This window comes from Enhydra lutris, unplaced genomic scaffold (assembly GCF_002288905.1).
Source record: "Enhydra lutris kenyoni isolate GAN:26980312 unplaced genomic scaffold, ASM228890v2 scaffoldscaffold62, whole genome shotgun sequence".
In the NCBI taxonomy this organism is placed as follows: domain Eukaryota; kingdom Metazoa; phylum Chordata; class Mammalia; order Carnivora; family Mustelidae; genus Enhydra; species Enhydra lutris.
The window spans coordinates 4,026,647-4,046,463 of record NW_019154146.1 but is presented as its reverse complement, the minus strand read 5'-3'; the positions used below and the strand labels follow the sequence as shown (position 1 = coordinate 4,046,463).

The 19,817-nt window shown below is 39.7% G+C and overlaps 1 pseudogene; it reads left to right on the top strand.

Annotated features, from left to right (window-relative positions):
- The first annotated feature begins 9,475 nt into the window (after nt 1-9,475).
- LOC111158664 lies at nt 9,476-10,159 on the top strand (annotated as a pseudogene).
- Nucleotides 10,160-19,817: the final 9,658 nt, after the last annotated feature.

Here is a 19,817-nt window from a genome sequence, read left to right as displayed (position 1 = left end):
ACTCAGACTCACAGAGCTTCCGATGGCCAGTTTACGAAGGAGGCAAAAACCAGAGCCTGGATTGCCCATGATACTCCGTGGTCTGTTATGCTGCTGCAGAACTGTGGTCCCACATAGGGATGGCACTGAGAAATGTCACTGAAAGGAAATCCCCCAGGGAACACTTCCAATAGCCCATCGGGTTTTTGATTTGCCTGGACTGAAAACCGGCCAGGTGTGGATCTGTTTGGAGTCATAGTGAACAAGTAACATTTTGGTCCCATGAGCAGGAACTTGGAATAAAACATGGAAATACAGATGACCAGAACTTCCAAGGAAAAGACCTGTATATGGACCCTCAGGATGGGTATAATGTATGAGGTCCTTGTGTGCACACTCACCCAAGTGCACCCACTACTGAGGAGGCCCTCAGAAATCAGATGGACAAGATGTTCAGTGCATGCCACACATTTCCTCATTCCCCCTGGTGTTTGCAGAAGCACATGTAGAAAGTGGCCAGGGTGGCAGGAATGGGAGCTGAGCAGGACTTTGACAACCTGGACTTCCCCTTGCCAAGGCTTATCTGGTAGGGACTCAACTGGCTGCCCAGCCTGCCCATACTGGAGGCTGCCCAAGTTCCCAACCAGGCATCATCCCCAGGAGAAGCAGCCAGCCATCTTGGGGCAGCTTGGTTATCCTGAAGCCTTCCTTCAGGTTTTGTCCTTATCAGAGTAGACACTTAACCTACCTATGAACGTGCCTTCCTCACCCACAGTGCTTCTGCCAGAACCACCAGCCCAGGCTTGCCGGAGGCTCTTCTCACCACCACTGTATTCCACAATACACAGCATCTACCAAGAAACCCCTTTTATTTTCAGGAGGAAAATTGTTGCGATGGGCTCCCCCACCGCCCCACACAGTTCATTACTTTTGCCACATCCAGAAGCGGTTTGTCTTGTAGAAGTTTGGAATGGCCAGTTGAAGAATCATACTGGAAACATACTGTGCAAGTTTAGAAAATCACACTCAAAGATGTGACCAGTGCTTTCACCCAGCAACCCACGTAGAGGCCATGTCAGCGTCCCATTGCTGCACAGCAAATTGCTACAGACTTAGCGGCTTTAAATGACATACACTTCTTATATCACAGTTTCCATGGGTCAGTCTAGCTGGATCCTCCAGGGTCCAGGGTTTCACAGGGTCAGGGTCTCGGGGTCTGACAGGGTCACAATCCAAGTACGAACTGGCATTGGGCTCTCTCTAAAACTCACAGCTCCTTGCTCTTCCAAGTTCATGATATTTATTGGCAGAATTTATTTCCTTGCATCTGTAAGACTCATGGTGATTTGCTTCTTCAAGGCCCACAGGGGACAGCAGCTCTGCCTCCCAAGCTCATCAAGGGACTCACCTGATAAGGCCATGCCCACCCATAGGCTTTTGATTAACTTAAAGTCTGTTGGTTAAGGCCTATGATTACTTCAGAAAAAAATCCCTTCGCCTTTGCCATATAACGTAACCTCACATGTGTGTAACCTCCTTCATGTGCACAGGTCCCCCCACATTGAAGAGGAGGGGCTCTTACCAGGGGCACCACATTACAATTCTGACTACCACAGGTGCCATCCTCAGGGCCAGGATGAAGGACCTTGTGGGTTTAGAAGTCTTACTTCCCTGGGAAGCATGTAGCACCAGCTGGACTGCATCAGAGGGGTTTCTGCTCAGGGGCAGAAATGTGGGTTTCCGCTCAGGGGCAGAAATGTGGTTCCTACAGCAGCCATGGGGGAACTGGCTCTCCAGGTTATGGGCAGTAACTTCATACACACCTCTGCTCTGCCTCTCCAGTACTTCTAAACTTTTAGTAATTGATTTCCTACATTAAATCTCCCTCCATTTGTTATATCTAACATGGCTTCTGTTTCTCTATTTGGACATCGACTGAGAAAAAACATAATTTGTCCATAATGTAGACTCAAAAAATGTTAGCCTCTTCCTGCTCAAGAGATTGGGATTTATTGTCTTTTTTAGGCAATACGTTTCTTGATGTTGTATACACATAATCCCATGTGGATATGTAACGACCACTAGTGCAGAAGATGACAGAATTCCACTAAAAATGGAGTAGGTTCTTCAAGCCTTCAGAATTATACCAAACACTTGTCCCAGCATAGATCTTTATTCAAGAATGGATTCTTTTTAAACTAGCAACAATCTATAAAAGAATCAAAACTGGAACCCAAGAGCAGAAACATCTAGAACGCAACAGAAAGAGCTTTAAACACTGGACAGCAAAATTACCTGGCAAATTCCTTAGTTTTCACAAAAGATAGAATTAGTGGGGGCTCATGGGTGTCTCAGTTGGTTGAGGATCCAACTCTTGATTTTAACTCAGGTCATGATCTCAGGGCGTGGGATCAAGCCCTGAGTTGAGTTCCACGCTCAGCCCAGAGTCTGCCTGAGATTCTCTCCCTCTGCCTCTTCCCCTCCCCCCACTGTTCTCTCTCAAAATGAATAAATAAATCTTTTTTAAAAAAAAATAGAATTAGTGATGGATATTTATGTCTGTATGTCTACCTGTATCCCTTTATTTGTCTATATTCTCATTAATTAAAAGATTTGGGATATCCTTGCACAAATTACATACAGGAACATTTTTTCCAATATAGCATGTGTTCTGAATGTGTTGGGCACAACACAGCATCCCTACCCCAGCAGCATCCCTAAACATCAGCATGGGTAGGCCTTCCTGGCAGTACTAGCTATCAGGAAGCTTTTATAATCATACCTCTTGAATTCTACCAGGAGCATTCATTTATACTGTGAAGAAAGATCTTGACAAATGAGCTCCTGTTCAATCTGAAAACAATTGTTCAGAAATCCAAAGTTAGTGGATTTCATGCCACCGTTTATGAAGTTTTAAGTATATCAGTTATTCATTTAAATTAAATACATTCTTACTAACGAAGCATTTGCTTAGGAATTGATAAATCCTATCACTCTGGGAGTAAACAAAGAGAGAACTGGAACAGGTAACAAAGTCAAACCAACCCACCCCTGTCTCAGAGGGCTTTGGTTATCTTGCATTCTGTAGAACACTGGCACTTGAGCTGAGATACTGCTGCCTCCCCTCCAATTACTACGCATCTACTTCTCTAGTCTTCCCACGAGAAGGTCCCCAAGGTCAGCAAAATATTTCTCTTGTTTTTCGTTCTTCTTCTTCTTCCTCTGTTAGGAATGTCAGGTCACGGTTAAGAGAATATCATATTTTGAGATCATCTCAAAAACAATGAACTCAGCCTTGAAACAGTACATTGGGGAAGAAACTGGGCACATGAAATGATGACGTAAGTCTGGGTAAACCAGCTCAAGAAACAAGGAAACAGGAGATTTTTGATGTGACAGCCGGGACCTACCAAGACTCCATTTGGGTCACTTTTTCCTCTGCCCTAAAAATCCCATTCACATCTTCCCCTCAGATTTCCTCACACAGATACATCAAAGCAACACCATTACCTCTCACATGTGTCTCCTGATGCAGGTCCTACTCAACACGTACTCAGAGACAACATTTGGTATTAGATATGACTAATTTTATCAACCATAAAGCCTTGGGTCAATAGCAGGTAGAGAAATTGTGTCTTCATCTCCAGGCAGCTTATTTTCCTAGACAAAATCACAGTTGTGTGTGGCAAATCCCTATCTGCAACTTCTTCTCAAAGATACTCATTGCAAATGAAGCAATCCTGTTTTTCCTGGAGAGGTTTAAATTTCTGACAAAAAGCCCACAACCTCCTTATAATTAGGAGTTTCCCAAGTTATTGAAAATAACCAACACCAACACAGAGCCCTTACTTGACCCCTCCAAGCCTATGTTAGAATATCTGTAGACCAAAATAGTTCTGCTCATTGCACTTGCATGCTTAACCAGCTCCTAAGGTGGTCTCTGAAGTCGTTGCAGATTTGCAAGTTTATACCCTAACCAACCTACACGTTTGTGTCTGCCAGCTGGACCACTGCAGCCTATTGGCGTGTAGGCGCTGCTAAAATGGCTAAAATTTTGTCCAGGACTTAGAAGAATTCAGACTGCCAGAGCTCCATAAATTAAAGACTGATAACACTCATCCTACTTGGGCCTTCTCCAGCTGTGCGTTCCGTTCTGAACCATCGCCACTTGGTTTGACTCGGTACATTTCCTAAAAACAAGGGCCAGGAGTCCAGTGCTGCCGAACTGAAAGTCGTTTCCATTTTGGATGGAAATAAGCAATTCCAATTTAATTCTCCTTTAAATCTCTCAAAATAGCTTGTAAATATAACCTGATTTTCAGCAAAAGCCAGATGATTCTGACAATAGTTCCCTGCCTTTTTTGTAGAAATTCAACGTTTGATTGATTTTTAAAAAATTCATCAATTCTTTCCACTAATGGTGGTTGGATGATCAATTTTAAATCTAACCAGAAAATACACCAATTTTATTACGCTGAGTAAAATATTACCAGGATGATTCAAGTAAAGGAATCAATTACCATAAGGCACCATTTCTCAAGACCCAGACTGTATCAGACTAGACATATTCATTTCACAGAGTTGATGTCAAAGGCTGATGTGCGTTTGTAATCACATGCATAGATTGATCTTCTAACATTATCTTCTGAAGTCCATGAAGGGAAAGCTCAGGCTTTTTAAAATTGCTTAGCCATTGTAATCTTTAATTCAAAAGCAGAAGCTCAGTCTCCACTATCTCTAGGAATTTTTGAATCTAAATGAGCTAACGTACCAAACCAGTGTATTGACCATTCTTGTTGCAAGACTTCAAATCAATAAACTCTCCAAATCTAATAGTTTCAGTAATAGAACTGTTCAATCATTCACTCACAGAAATAAGGATGCATGCCGTTATGGTCTAGAGCAGCTTAAAAGATAATTAAATCAACACCATTCATCTTCCTGAGGATTGCCTGGAAAAGATGAGAGAAATAAATAAAAGATTGAAGACAAACTCCAAACTTATTTAGTGAAACATTCTGTCTTTTTGTAGGATTCCAATGCATACAAAGAGAACATAATCCACAATGATTTTCCAACACTTTCTCTTCCGTTTTACTCTCACAACACTGACTATAGTTAAGGGGAAGACAGAATTAATGGAACAGCTTTTCAGTGCATACACTCATGTAATTTCCCACACAAGGCCACCACGCTACGTAAATACGGGAGGCGCCATGCACCTTGTAGTGCTACTGAATGCACTGAATGCACTGAATGCACTGCTACTACCTGAATGACACCCTCTGTTGTGTAGCACCTCACCCACTTACAATTTTAAGACAGGAAGTCAGAAGGAATGAAAGCACCCTAAAACCAAACTTGCCTAGTTAAATTGAGAGTGTTCCAAGATTTGCTTAAGTTCTATGAATTTTTATTTAGAAAACAAATGGGTCTCCTGGGAATTTTTAATAAATTCAAATATTTTAGTTAATTCAAGCAAAAACATCAGTGAGCCTTTATTCATATTTACCAGTACTCTGTGTTTAAGAATATTTAAGAAAAGAATTTTCAAAATCATTGCCCAATAGTATCTCTGAGCCAAGCGGAGGGGGGGGTGTAAAGGATAAAAAGTTATAATCCACTGTCCAATTTTGGAGGGTCTACAAGTAAAATATTTAGAGACAAAGTAAGGGTGTGTAGACATTTTATAATGGTCCTGTTTTCTTCTTATCTTAAGTAAGCTGAAAGTGGGTTACTTTGAAGTAGCTAGGTGAAACTGATAGCAGTTATACAAGAAATGAGAGGGACAGGTTAGGACTATTTTGTTCTTGTAAGGTATTTGCACTACCCAAGAAGCAGTTTTGTGTTATTTGAAAGCAGATTTGTGTTAGTCGTAAATGTGTATGCAAAGTCTAGAGCAATGCTGACAATAGTTACGAAAGAAGTATAACTGCTATGAAAGGGGGAAAAGCTAACCATATAAAATGCTGAATTAAAATTACAAAAAGCAAAAAAAAAAAGCGGAAGACAAATATAGGAACAAAGAAAAAGTGCGGAGAATGGAAAACGGTAACAAACATGGTAGATGTCAATCCAACTATATCAACAATCACTTTATGTGGCGATGGTCTATGTACACAGACTGAAATACAGAGACCATCAGACTGGATGAAAAAAATAAGACCGAACTATAAATTGGTCTACAAGAAACCCACTTTAAGTATAAACACATATAAATTAAAAGTAAAAGGTTGGAGAGAGATATACCATGCTGACACTAATCAAGAGAAAACAGGAGTAGGTATATTAATTTTACACAGAGAAGACTTGACAGAAAGGTTAACACAAATAAAGAGCGGCATTACATAATGATAAAGGAGTCAAGCCTCCAAAAATATATAATAATCCTTAACATGTGTGTGCCTAACAGTAGAGCATAAAAATAGGTGAGGCAAAAATTGCTGAAACTGCAAGGAAAAATAAAAGATTGCACTATTATGCATGAGACTTGAACTCTATTCTGTCAGACATGGACGGACCCAGAAGCAGAAAGCAAGGTCAGGGTTGACCTCAACAGCAGCATTGTTCAGCTGGGTACCCTGGGTAGCAACTGCCACTCCATCCAACATTGGCAAATACACACTCCTCGGCCCCTGGGACATTCACTAAGATAGACCACATTCTGGGCCATAAAACACACAAGGATAAAAATCACTCTACATCTGCTGTCAGACCACATTAGAATTTCCTAACTACGTGGAGATTAAACCACACCCTTCTAAATAACACAAGGGTTAAAGAAGACATCCTAAGCAAGATTAAAGCATTTTTTTAAACTAAAATGAAAACAAAATACAACTTTTCGAAATGTGTAGAATACAGCACAAACAGTGGAAGAAAGCTTGAACGATTGAATGCATGTATTTGAAAAGAAGGAAGATAACCAAAAATCTAAGCTTTCACTTTAAGCAACTTGAGAAAAAAAGAGCAAATTAAATCCAATGTAAGCTCAAAAAATAATAACAATTAGAGCAGAAATCAATGAAACTGAAAACAGGAAATCAATAGAGAAAATCAACAAAACCCAAAAGTCATTTTTGGAAAAGATCAATAAAATTGACAAGCCAGTAGCTAAGGAAAAAAACGGGGGATGGAGGGACACAATTACTAATATCAGAAATGAGAGAAAATGCATCAATATAATTCATATGGACATGAAAATGATAGCAAAGGGATATTATAAACACTTCTATGCCCACAAGTTTGATAACACAGATGAAATTGCTTGCAAGACAAAATCTGCCAAAACTCACACAGAAGAAATAGACAATTTGAACAGGTGTTATAAAAAAAAAAAAATTTGGAGCACCTGGCCCATGGGGATTCACTGGTGAATCCTACCACACATTTAAGAAGGAAGTTATACCAATACTCCATAGTCTTTTCTAGAAGATAGAAGCAGAGGAATATCTTTAACTCACTGTATGAGGACAGCATTACCTAGATAAGAAAACCAGAAAGAAACATTACTGGAAAAGGAAGCCACAGACTTACATCTCTCATGAACACAGATACAAATTCCTCAAACAAAAAGGACAAAACAAAAGCAAAAACAAAACAAAACAAAAACAAAAAAATCCTACAATGTCTAAAAAGAATTATATACCACAGCCAAATGGGATTTATCACAAGTATGCAAGTTTGTTTTAACATTTGAAAATTAATGAATGTAAGTCATGACAGTAATAATCTGAAAAGAAGAAAATCACAGGATCATATCTATATATGCAGGAAAAAACATTTTACAAAATCCAAAACCCATTCATAAAAAAACAAACCAAACAAACAAAAAAAGCAAAACCGCTAAGCAAACTAGGAGTCCAGGGGAACTTCCTTTAATAGATACAGAATGGCTACAGATAAGCTACAGTGAATGTCATCCTTAATGACGTGAAAGTTGAAGCTTGCAAAACTAGGATGTTGCAAATCAGTTGCAAAACTAGGATGTCCCCTCTCCCCATTCCTTTTCAGCATCATACTGGAAGTCATAGCTGAAGCAAGAAAACAAGAAAATGAAATAAAATATAGACAGATTGAGAAGGAATAAATAAAAGTGTATTTGTTCTCGGAGGATGTAATTGCCTATGTAAAAAATGCAAAAGAATCAACCAAAAAAAGAAAAAAAAAACTTCTAGAACTAATAAGTAATTATAACAAGGTTACAGGATACAAGGTTAATATACAAAAGCAATGACAGATGTTTAAGTCCTAGGTCATTCAGAAATTGTAAATTTAAAATAGCAGTGAGATATCATTCCATACCTTTTAGAATGACCAAATTCAAACACTCAAAACACCAAATGCTGGTGAGAATAGAACAATGGAACTGTCATTCATTGTTAGAGAAAATGCAAAATAACACGACCACTTTGGAAAACAGATTGCCAGTTTCTTATAACAGAGCATACTCACACTATACGATCCAATAACCATGCTCTTGATAGTCTCCAAATGAGTTAAAAGCATATATGCACACAGAAACCTGCCTACCTATAGATGTTTACAGCAGCTTTGTTCGTAAGAAGGAACCCAGATGTCTGTCGGAAGGTGAACTGAGAAACAAACCATGGTGCATCCAGACAGCAGAGTATTATTAAGCAGTAGAAAGACATGAGATATCAAGACATGACAAAACAGGGAGCAACCTCAAATGGACATTATTAAGTGATGGAAGCCAACCTGAAACAATTGCATACCATGAGACTCCAACTACAGGACCCTGTAGAAAAGGCAAAGCTCTGGAAACAATATAAAGATCAGTGGCTACCCCAGCTTGGGAGAGAAGGAGAGGAGGGAGCAGTCAGTGCACAGATGATTTCTAGGGCAGTGAAAATGTTCTCTATGATATTATTATGGTGGATACAGTAAACGTTTGTCTAAACCCATAGAATATACAAGACCAAGAGTGAGTCCTAAAGTAAATTATGGACTTTGGGGGATAACGATGTGTAGGTTTATTGATTTTAACAAGTGTAGCACTCTAGTGTGAGGTGTTATAGTGAAAGAAGTTGTGCGTGTTTGGGAGGCTGGGGTTACGTGGGAATTCCCTCTCCCTTCCACTCAACTCTTGCAGTGAATTTAAAACTGCTCTAAGTCTCCAGCTGTGGGCCTGTGGGGAGCATAGCAGCAGACTTGGAGTGGAGACAAAGAGAAGGAGTGGCCAGGAGGCAGCTTTGGGACAGCCCGTGGTGACAGCATGCCAGAGGGGCTGCTGTCTGCAATGGAAGCCCTGAAGGTCTTGTCAAGAGAACTTAGAGAGGGGCACCTGGGTGGCTCAGTGGGTTAAGCCTCTGCCTTCAGCTCAGGTCATGATCTCAGGGTCCTGGGATTGAGCCCCACATCGGACTTTCTGCTCAGCGGGGAGCCTGCTTCCCCCTCTCTCTCTGCCTGCCTCTCTTCCTACTTGTGATCTCTGTCTGTCAAATAAATAAAATCTTTAAAAAAAAAGAGAGAGAGAGAACTTAGAGAAATGCTAGCAATTTCAAGAAACCAAAAGTTGTTGCCTCTGATGAGGAAAACCAGTTCCTGGAGTTGCTGATATCCAGAGATGGGAAATTTCAAGAACAGATGAAATTGGCACTCGATTGGGGAAAAATCCATCATGAAATGCAAGTTGTAGAAAAGGAAGTAGAAAAGAGAGAAGGTGATATTCAGCAACTAAAAAACCCTAAAGGAAGCAGAACAAATACTAGCTAGAGTGTTTACCAAGCAAAAGAAAAGCTCAAATCAAAAGAAAAAGCAAGAAAAGGTACCATCTCCTCTGAAGACCTAAGTAAGCATTCACATAGGGTTAGTGCGAGTGAAACTGTGTTCTCCACTGACTTGGGTCCCAGGGGACCTACATAGACCATATCCAACTGATTTAGAGATGAGAAGTGGATTATTGGATCAAATGAACAATCCTTCCACTAATGGTGTAGACAGTCATTTACCAGGGGATGGACCTGCAGCAGGCAGATTGCCAGATGTCCTTGCTCCACAATAACCATGGCAGTCAAATGACATGTCAGTGACTACACTGTCACCAAATCACATCATGTTGGGACCTCTGGGGCATAATAAGGAAAATGAAGATGATGTAGAAGTCATGTCAACAGACTCCTCAAACAGTAGGATTGATTCTGATCAAAAAACATAAAAGACAAAATTCATACAGAATTGAATATGATAAGAGATACCTGGGTGTCTCAGTCGGTTGACCATCAGACTTTTGATTTCAGCTCAGGTCATGAGCTCAGGGTTGTGCGATTGAACCTGGCTTTGGGCTACATGCTGGGCGTGGAGTCTGCTTAGGATTCTCTCTCTCTCTCTGCCCCTTCCCCCACCTCACTTCCTCTCTAAAAAATAAACAAACAAAACAGAATTGGAAATGGTAGAATTATGTTTCTTAAAAAATTGCAAGCCTGTAAAAAATAGCCAGGTAACTCTGGCTGTAGTGGAATTATGCAGCATTTTTAATGGTAAGAAACACTGGACTTTCTTTTCTATTTTTTTTAAGATTTTATTTATTTATTTATTTGAGGGAGAGACAGAGATAGTGAGCTAGGAGGAGAAGGAGAAGCAGACTCCCTGCTGAGCAGGGAGCTGGATGTGGGGCTTGATCTCAGGACCCTGAGATCACAGCCTGAGCCGAAGGCAGACACTTAACAGACTGAGCCACCCAGGTGCCCCTGTACTTTCTTTTTAAAACCAAAAATCATGGTTTCAAGTCTAAACCACTAAGTTACTATTTAAAGAATAATTAAAATTTACTGTTGGAAAAAAATTACTCATTTCAGTGCCGCTCTACCCTGTTACATTCCACTTGTGTTGGATTTGTACATGGTAGTTAGGGAAATAAAAGCTGAGGGAATGACCCATGTACATATCACAATCAGCCCCTGGAATTATTTAGAAAAGCATTTTAAATAAGAGCAGTGGATCACTGAAAGTGTGTCATAAATAACAAAACCCTCACTTGAAAGTGAAGGCTGGTAGTTTCTATCACAGTAATGGAAGAAATTGTCTCAATGTGTGCTGTCTGTAACTATTGTAATTTTTGTAAATAGTTTTGTAAATACAAACTTTTGTTTGTAAAAAAATAAAAATAAAAAAATAAAACTCTTCTTTAAAAAGCAATGGCATGGATGGAGCTAGAGATTATTATGCTAAGCAAAATAAGTCAGAGAAAAACAAATACCATATGATTTCACTCATATGTGAAATTTAAGAAACAAAACCGATGATCATAAGGGAAAGAAAAAAAGAGAGAGGAAGGCAAACCATAAGAGAGACTCTTGACTATAGAAAACAAACTGAAGGTTGATGGAAGGGTGGAGGTTGGGGGATGGGCTAGATGGGTGATGTACATTAAGGAGGGCACTTGTGATGAGCACGAGGTGTTGTATGTAAGTGATGAAGCACTGAGTTCTACTCCTGAAACCAAGATTACACTACACGTTAAGTAATTAGAATTTTTTTTTACTAATTAGAATTTAAATAAAAACTGGAAACATTAAAAAAATGCCCTAAAAAAAGGTCTTTATTAAAAAAAAAACTCACACATAATTGGATGTTAAAACAGAAATTTAAAATAACAAAGAAATGACTAATAAACTGGAAAGAAAAATAGACAAACCCACAAGTAATATACTGTATTATTCCATTCATATGACATTCTTGCAAAGACAAGCTTTAGAGACAGAAAACAGATTAGCAATTGCCCAGGACTGTGAGCTGGGAGAACGGTTCACTATAGGAGGGCAGAGGGAAATGTTTTAGGGTGATGGAACTGTATAAAATTTTTATCATGGTGGTCATTGCAAGCCTGTACACATTTGCCAAAACTTACTGAGTCCTGCACTAAAAAAGGGGAATTTTACTATTTGTAAATTAATTATTGTTTTGATTTTTAAATCAGGGAAAGTAAAGAGACATGAAAAAGCGACAGAAAATATCCATTGAGATATTCTTCTACAGCTGTATATTCTTACTTCCATCAATTCAACTAACTTTTTTCTCACATGTACCAATTAGTAAAACTTAGTTCGAAGATTAGCTCTCACACATCTTAGCTGTGCTAAAATCGAGACTACCCCAGGGTTCACATTTTTGTGTGAAAATATGAAATGAGTGCATTCAATAAACAACGTAAATGATACCTGAGACCTCTTTCAGAATGCACGGCATTGCAATGATTCATCAAAGAATTGCTTAAGCAATTCTTTGAGGTTTTTGTTTGCTAAATCTTCATTAACTCATCTGCAAGTTGAAAACAAAAGTAATATGAATCCCTGTATAACCAGAGATGTAGTTATTCACTGAAATTTAGAATTAGAAAGTGACTTTATGATCAAACACTCCAAATCCTTGTTATAAAGCACGTTGGGTCCAGATGGGTTGGTGCCCAGGGCAGCTTGTTGGTGACCACCCCGGACCATGTCAGATCATGTCAGCTGCTTTTGCTTCTACTTCCCATCTCCATCCAGCACCTAGTGGAGTACAGCAAGTTGATCATGTCTTTCTTTAACTCCAAACTTCCCAATGCATTCCCGTCTCACTCAGAGTAAAATCCGGAGTCCATAGAGTAATAAGCACGGCCTCACATGATATACTCCCTTCTTGCTTCTGGGACTTCACTTCCTGTGACTCTTTGTCCCTGTTCTTTCCCTTACAGGGACAGAGGAGTCATGGCTGGATCTCAGCCACTATAAGGCTGGCTCCTCTATGAGAATGCTCGTCCCCAGCATCACTTCATCTGTGTTCTATGTCTCTCGGTTCCCCCAGGTCTTTATTCAAATGCTACCTGAAACCATCAGGCCATCCTATCTAAAGGGACAACCCCTCATCCCCATTGATGCTGTTCTTCTTAGCATTTACCAGCAATTGACGTGCTGTAAATCTTTGAAAAATGTTTGCTTAATTCTATTCAACTAGGATGGAAGCTCCACAGGGCAGGGAAAATGGATAGGAGAGTTACCCAGGGGGAGTAGAATTAGAGTTAATTGAAGAACTGTCCACCGTCAGCCACAGGGTCTCCACGGAGCCTCCTCAGCATTCATTCTTAAATGCCATGGACAGCTGATTCTATCACCCTGCATCCACCTGCACTGGAGATTGTGATTGTGCTGCAGTTGTCCTGCACCTGAGTCACGTCATTGCTGGTGTGAGGGAGGCACACGTGACTTGTCTGTGGGACCATAGCTTTCTAAACACTGTCTGCAGACAGGACTGAGGTCTGGACTTGGCAGTACACGTACTGACTGGCTGGAGCACTGGCTGGTCTCCCTTGGAGATGCGCAAGAATATTTCCTTTGGGAAGAAGAGTGCAAACAGATTATCTCGTGCTGCTGGATGGCTAAATGGACACGAAAAGTCAAACACCTCTCCCATAGTATAAAGTTGTCACTGGAAGGACTGGCAGTAGCCAGGTGACAGTCCCCAGCCATCTCTTCGCCTCTAGAAAGGGCCACAGACATAGTCCTTGCCAATGGGACATAAACAAGTACATTTGTCATTAACAAGTCGCAGCAGGGGAAAAGTCAGATGAGTCCTCCACCTTGCCGTGCTCCTGTCGACAGGGCAGTGGAGGTGTGAGGTGTGAGCAACCACAGACTCGAAGCCACCACAGTCTGACCACGACCGGGGACGGGGCTTCTACGTGAGCAAGCACCAGACTCCCACTGTGAGAAACCCTGAAAGACTGGGGCCCGCTGGCTGTACCGGCTCTTACTCTACCTGACATTCAGAGCTCAGAGCTGCTTTCCCATACGTGACCCTCGGTCTTTTTAAAAGTTGTTCTCACCCTCTCCCAAAGTGAGAAAGTTAAGGGTATGAGCTCATGGCTCCCAAATAACACCACCACGGGCAAGCACATGCGCACACACGCGCACGGACACACGCGCACGCACACACACGCTCACGCACACAGAGTGGTGCATCTGCCTAGAATGGACTCCCAAGTGAGAGTTACCCAAACAAACACGATCTCCTTCTTATATTTTCCTGCATGCATAGGTATGCATTATGCAGTGTTCTTTATTAATGATGACGATTTTTTTTTTAAAATGACAATTCTTGGTACCCCATTAAAACACAAAATGGAATTACGAGTACTAAACAGAGATCACTGTAAAGTGCTCTGTGAAGAAATCAAAGAAAATCTGAAAACTTGGGAGTCAGTGACAAGAAGTGCAGAGGAGAAGCAGGAATCAGACGGTGAGGGGCCCCCTCACATGCCTAAGTATAGGGTTTGGGTTTGATATTAAGTAAATGTGCCCTTAGTAAATGTGTTTAAGATTCTCTCTACTTAAATGTCACCCACTCGGAGAATTCTTCCCTTCCTGGAACACCCACCTAACTAAAAAGTCTGTCAGTGAAGTGTGTTGTGTCTCTTCATCCCACGATCCCTTTCCTGTCTGCCTTCGTCACTAGAATAGATGCTTCCTGAGTCAGTCAGGGGCTGTTTTCTTGCTCGCCCCCCACGTATTCTCGGGACTAAGCAGATGATCTGGGCCAGGATGGACACTCAGTGAGTATCTGCTGAATGACTAAAACGGGGAGTGTCTGTGACAGTCCATGTCACTCTGTGCTTGTGTCTACACCCACAACAATCCAGACATGCTGTCCCAATTGGCAAATAAACCCTTCAAACTTAGAGCCAGAAATATAGACCTAAATATGTTGTAAGGGGGCCCGATAGTTGCCATGTTCTTCTTCAAGCTTTGCCAGTTTATTTCTCTATCAGTGGGATCAGTGAGTACCAGCTTGCCTTGCTAGAAAAAGCAGACATGAACCAGCCTTCCCCCTACCTAGAGAACATGGTAAGTAGCAGTGCCGTGGGAACATATCTTCAAGCCATCCCAGAGCTGGAAAACTCATTACTGAACACACTAAATAATGAGGTGAGCTGTTTTGTTTTTTTTTTTCTTTTTCCTTTTTTTAAATTCTACATGCTGACCCTCACTGGGTTCCCTTGTTACCTCCAAAGCAGTCCCGCCCTGTCAACACACACTGGCATTGAAAATCTCTATTTGGGAATAAGGAAAAAATACTTCTGTTTCTGTAATGCCACTCAGACGTGATAAATAACACAATAAACTAAAAAAGTATTTATCGTTCTCCAAATCCCTTTCCTGAGCCAAGGTGTGTGTTCAGTAAACAGCCAGCCACTTAAGGAATTGCAGAAGAATAAATTCTAGACACTCACGAGAAACATAAGGAAAAGCAAGATAACAGGTCTTCTTCTCAAGAGTGTTTGGTTGAGGGTGTCAAACCCGAAACTCTCACTGCAGGTAAAATTTATATCTAGTTTTTAACAACATAAGTAAGGCCTCTCAAGGGACAACCTGAAATACGTCAGGCACAGGAGTATCTCCACAGAAAGGAACTCTCATGGGCGTGTGCCGCTAAAGACCGTGCAGGGCTGTGGAGAATAGAATGCCAGCGTGACCTCAGCAGCAGCAATCCGACAGGGGACTGAACTGAGTATGGTGGCCTGTGGCCCCACTACAGCAGCAATGCAATACGATCGCTCTGGTTTTTGCTTTGTTTTTTAAGATTTTATTTAAGACAGAGACAGAGCGCTTGAACGGGGGGAGAGGCAGAAGCAGGTTCCCCGCTGAGCAGGAAGCCCGATGCGGGACTCGATCCCAGGACTCTGGGATCATGACCTGAGCCGAAGGCAGATGCTTAACTGACTGAGCCCCCCAGGTGCCTACTGCAGCTCTGTTGCTTATTCAGAGGTGATCGAGTTTAAGGAAAATGATTCATCATAACCAAAGTCCTAGGAGATTGATTTATGAACACGAATGCCAGTATTATCAGTTGATAACATGAGCTTCAGCTGAGGAAGCAGTGGGCATCTGTTGTACAATCAATAGGTCTCTCAAATTTATTTTCAGGCTACATTCCTTATTTTACTTAGTTCACCTATTATAATAAGCTCTTGGGTGATTTTCTCAGGAATTAAAGGCACTGAAATTATCACATATTTCTGTGATGTGAAGCTACTACTCAAAAGATCAAAGACAGTGTTAATTAAGCATAGGATTTACTAATCCCCGCAAAGTAACTAGACTGCTAGCTGAAAACACATGCGAATCTAGACGATCATATAAAAACAGTGATCAGTCTATAGTTTATGTAAATTCACAACAAATGCTGGAATCAATAGAAATGTTTATCTTTCCCATGGAAAAGTGATCTCTTTGTCTGATTCATGAATATATTTTTATAATAATGGTTTCTTTTAATAATTTATGTTCACGTAAGTTATGGATCCCACTGCCTTTCACACCAAAGGCATGCAAATCTGCTAGCCATGTCCCGTGTATCAGCAAATTACTCAAGAAAATGGCACGCATTTATTTGAAACGCTGTGAGTCATTACCTTCAGATGCTGTTATTAATTTAAAGTGCAATGCTGAGTGGCACAGATTTCCCAATGTTACTACTAAGTTGATCTACCTTGTGATATGAAACCTGGTTTTGCTGAACTTTGAGCATGTAAGTACTGATTTTTCCTCGTGAGTGTTACGTTCTCACTTTGAAGTCTAAATTCGATTTTCAATGCAGAACAAATTAAGATGTTTTAAGCACCGAGTAGATTTCATATGTCTGAAAGCATATGAAGGGATTCTTTTAAAGATGGCTCAGTGAGCATCTGTAAATGGTATATCTGAGTCCTCTCTTCATGTATATCTCACAGAAGCTATATATCGGCCCACTTGGAGGTTTTTCAGAAAGACAAAATGTCTGAGTTGTGATAGAATAAAAATACTGATAATAAACATTAACTGAAATTCTTAATGTTAGTTATCATTATATGTCACTGATATATACTAAGTGCTTAATATATGAGATTTTGCTGTGGAGTAGATATGATGAGACAACAATAGATATTAAATCATGTATATTGTTATTGTCTCTACTTTATACCTATTGAGGCTCAGGGGGGTATATAACTTCCTCAGTTCATGGCACCGGTAAGAGGCAGTCAGAATTTGCTCTACTCCCTTATATGTTAACTGAAGAGACATTGCTTTTTATAATGCTAATACCCTCTGACCCTTTTTAAAATACACTGAAAGAATGAATTTAACAAAACTGATCATACTAAGTTAGATATAAGTCATTATGGGGGATAGAAATAAACTTTCCAGTCTATTCTGGATAATACAAAACCTTCACAGCCACTCCAGGGGAGGTGACTGACTGCTGAGTGACCAGGTAGATTTCTGAGATGTCAAGTGGACCAATTTCATGAGACACCATCACTATGAAGTGGGGACACCCACAAATCATTATACATGGTACTGCATCTTCCCTAGGGATTTTTGGGTAATTTTGCATAATGTCCAAGTAAACCGTAGAAAACAATAAAGAATCCAGAAAGAGACTCACACATCAATGGGCAATTGCTTTTTGACAAAACGTAGCATAAGTTGACCAAAGGGCTAAAACTACAAAACATACAAAAGAAAACATATGAGAAAATGTACTCAACTTTCAATACATGAAGATATCTCAGTTATAACACCAATAACAAAAACTACACAACAAAATAAATAAATAAATTGGATTTGAATCAAATGTAAAACTTCTGTTCCTCAAAGAAGTCTTCAGAAAATAAAAATGCAAGCCATTGACAGAAAGGGTTTATAATATATCTATCAGACAAAATAATGGTACTCAGATTATATGTAGAATTCTTACAATATAATAAAACAACTACATCCATCTATCAATCATGGGAAATCATAAGGAAAATTAGCAAAATATTTGCAATCTCTTAAAATAAGAATGCATAAAATGGTCAATAAGTATCTGAAAAATGTTTATCTTTACTTGACATCAGGGAAATGCATCTTTACTTGACATCAAGGAAATGCCAAGTAAAACCTCAGTGATATAATATACACCCTAGAAAGGCTAAAATTAAGGAAATAAATGATACGACATGGATGCAGAGCACCTGGAAGTCTCACATATTGCATGTGGGAGTGCAAAATGGTACGGTCATTTAGAAAGCAGTTTAACCACATCACTATACCCAACAATCCAGGCATCACACCCCTCCATATCTACCCAAGAGAAATGAATACATGTGTTCACACAAAGACTTTCAAACAGATGCTCCTAGCAGATTTACTCAGGTATCCAAAACCTGAAAACAACCCAAATGTCTATCATCAAGTTGGGAAGATGAACAATTTGTGGTATACCCATATGTGTCATACTTCTCAGCAATTAAAAGGAAAAAACTATTTATATACTCAGCATCATGGACGAAAGTCAAAACTATGCCAAGCGAAAGAAGGCAGATAAAGAGCTATGATCCTACTTACGTGAAATTGTGAAAGAAGCAAAGCCAGCCTACAGTAAAGAAAATCATACCGGAGGTATGCTAGTCATCAGAAGGGATAATGATTCCTCCGTAGGAGGGAGGAATAATTTTAAAGAGGCATAAACTAGCTTTTGGGGGTAGAAATGTTCTATAACTTGTGTTGGTGTTTATACTGATGTATACATGTGTCAAAAGTCATCAAACTATATAATCAGGTTAGAAATTTTTTTAAAGATTTTTTTTAATTTACTTGACAGACAGAGATCACAAGTAGGCAGAGAGGCAGGCAAAGAGAGAGGGGGAAGCGGGCTCCCTGCTGAGCAGAGAGCCCGATGTGGGGCTCGATCCCAGGACCCTGAGATAATGACCTGAGCCAACGGCAGAGGCTTTAACCACTGAGCCACCCAGGCGCCCCTAGATATATTTTTAAATATGAATTATAACCACAATAAATTATATAAGGATGGCTACACTGTTACCATTTTCACCTCAGACTGTCAAAAATTTAAAGATGTGACAAGACATTTTTTGTTAAGACTTTGGAGAAACAGGTACTTTCGTACCTTGCTGGTTGAAATGCAAATTGGTCCATGCAATCTTTAGCAAACCTACTTAGCATTTATATTTTGACTTAGCAATCCTGCTTCTAGTAATTTACCCTAAAGATATACCTCAACAATACAACTACTATACATATGCATTAGGTTATTCATGGAAACATTGTTTATAAATTCCAATTATTAAGAACAACCAAATCCCCACACACAGGAATTGAAAAAATGGATACCTCTACACAAGGGGTGTATTATACAGCTTTAAAGAATAAGGAAAAGCTCTGTGAACTGATATAATGTGATTTCCAAGATACGTTGCTAAGTGAAAGTGAGTGAGAATATCTTTAGTTTGCAACCTTTTGTATTAGAATGAAAATAACTACATATCTACTCACTAGTGCACAAAGAAGTACAGAATGTGTGAACAGAAAATAAATAGGAAGTAGGATCAGAAGAGCACAGAAGAAATGGAAGGTAACACCTAACAGTATACTATTTTTTACAGTCTGGCTTTTTTTAAATTTAGCTTTATATTTTTCTATGTTCTAAAATTCATTGTTTATGCACCCCACCCAGTGCTCCATGCATAGTCTGACTTTTAAAATGATTTCCTTGTATCATAAACACACACAAAAATAATAAAGTAAACAATAATACTAAAATAGAATGCAAAAGAAAGCAACCTAATTATATTTCAAATGAAAAGACATAACCACACAGAAAAGAATGAAAAGAACTGACTCCACACGACTTTTGGCCAGTATATTTTTATTAGATATCCTCAGGCTGAGCAAAAAAATGAAGCATAAACAAATATTAAATTCTAGTTATTAAGAGTTGTTTTTTTTTACAGTGGGTGTGACTTATTAATTCTAACGCTACTGTCTGCAAATTCCTGGATTGAGCAAATAAGTAAA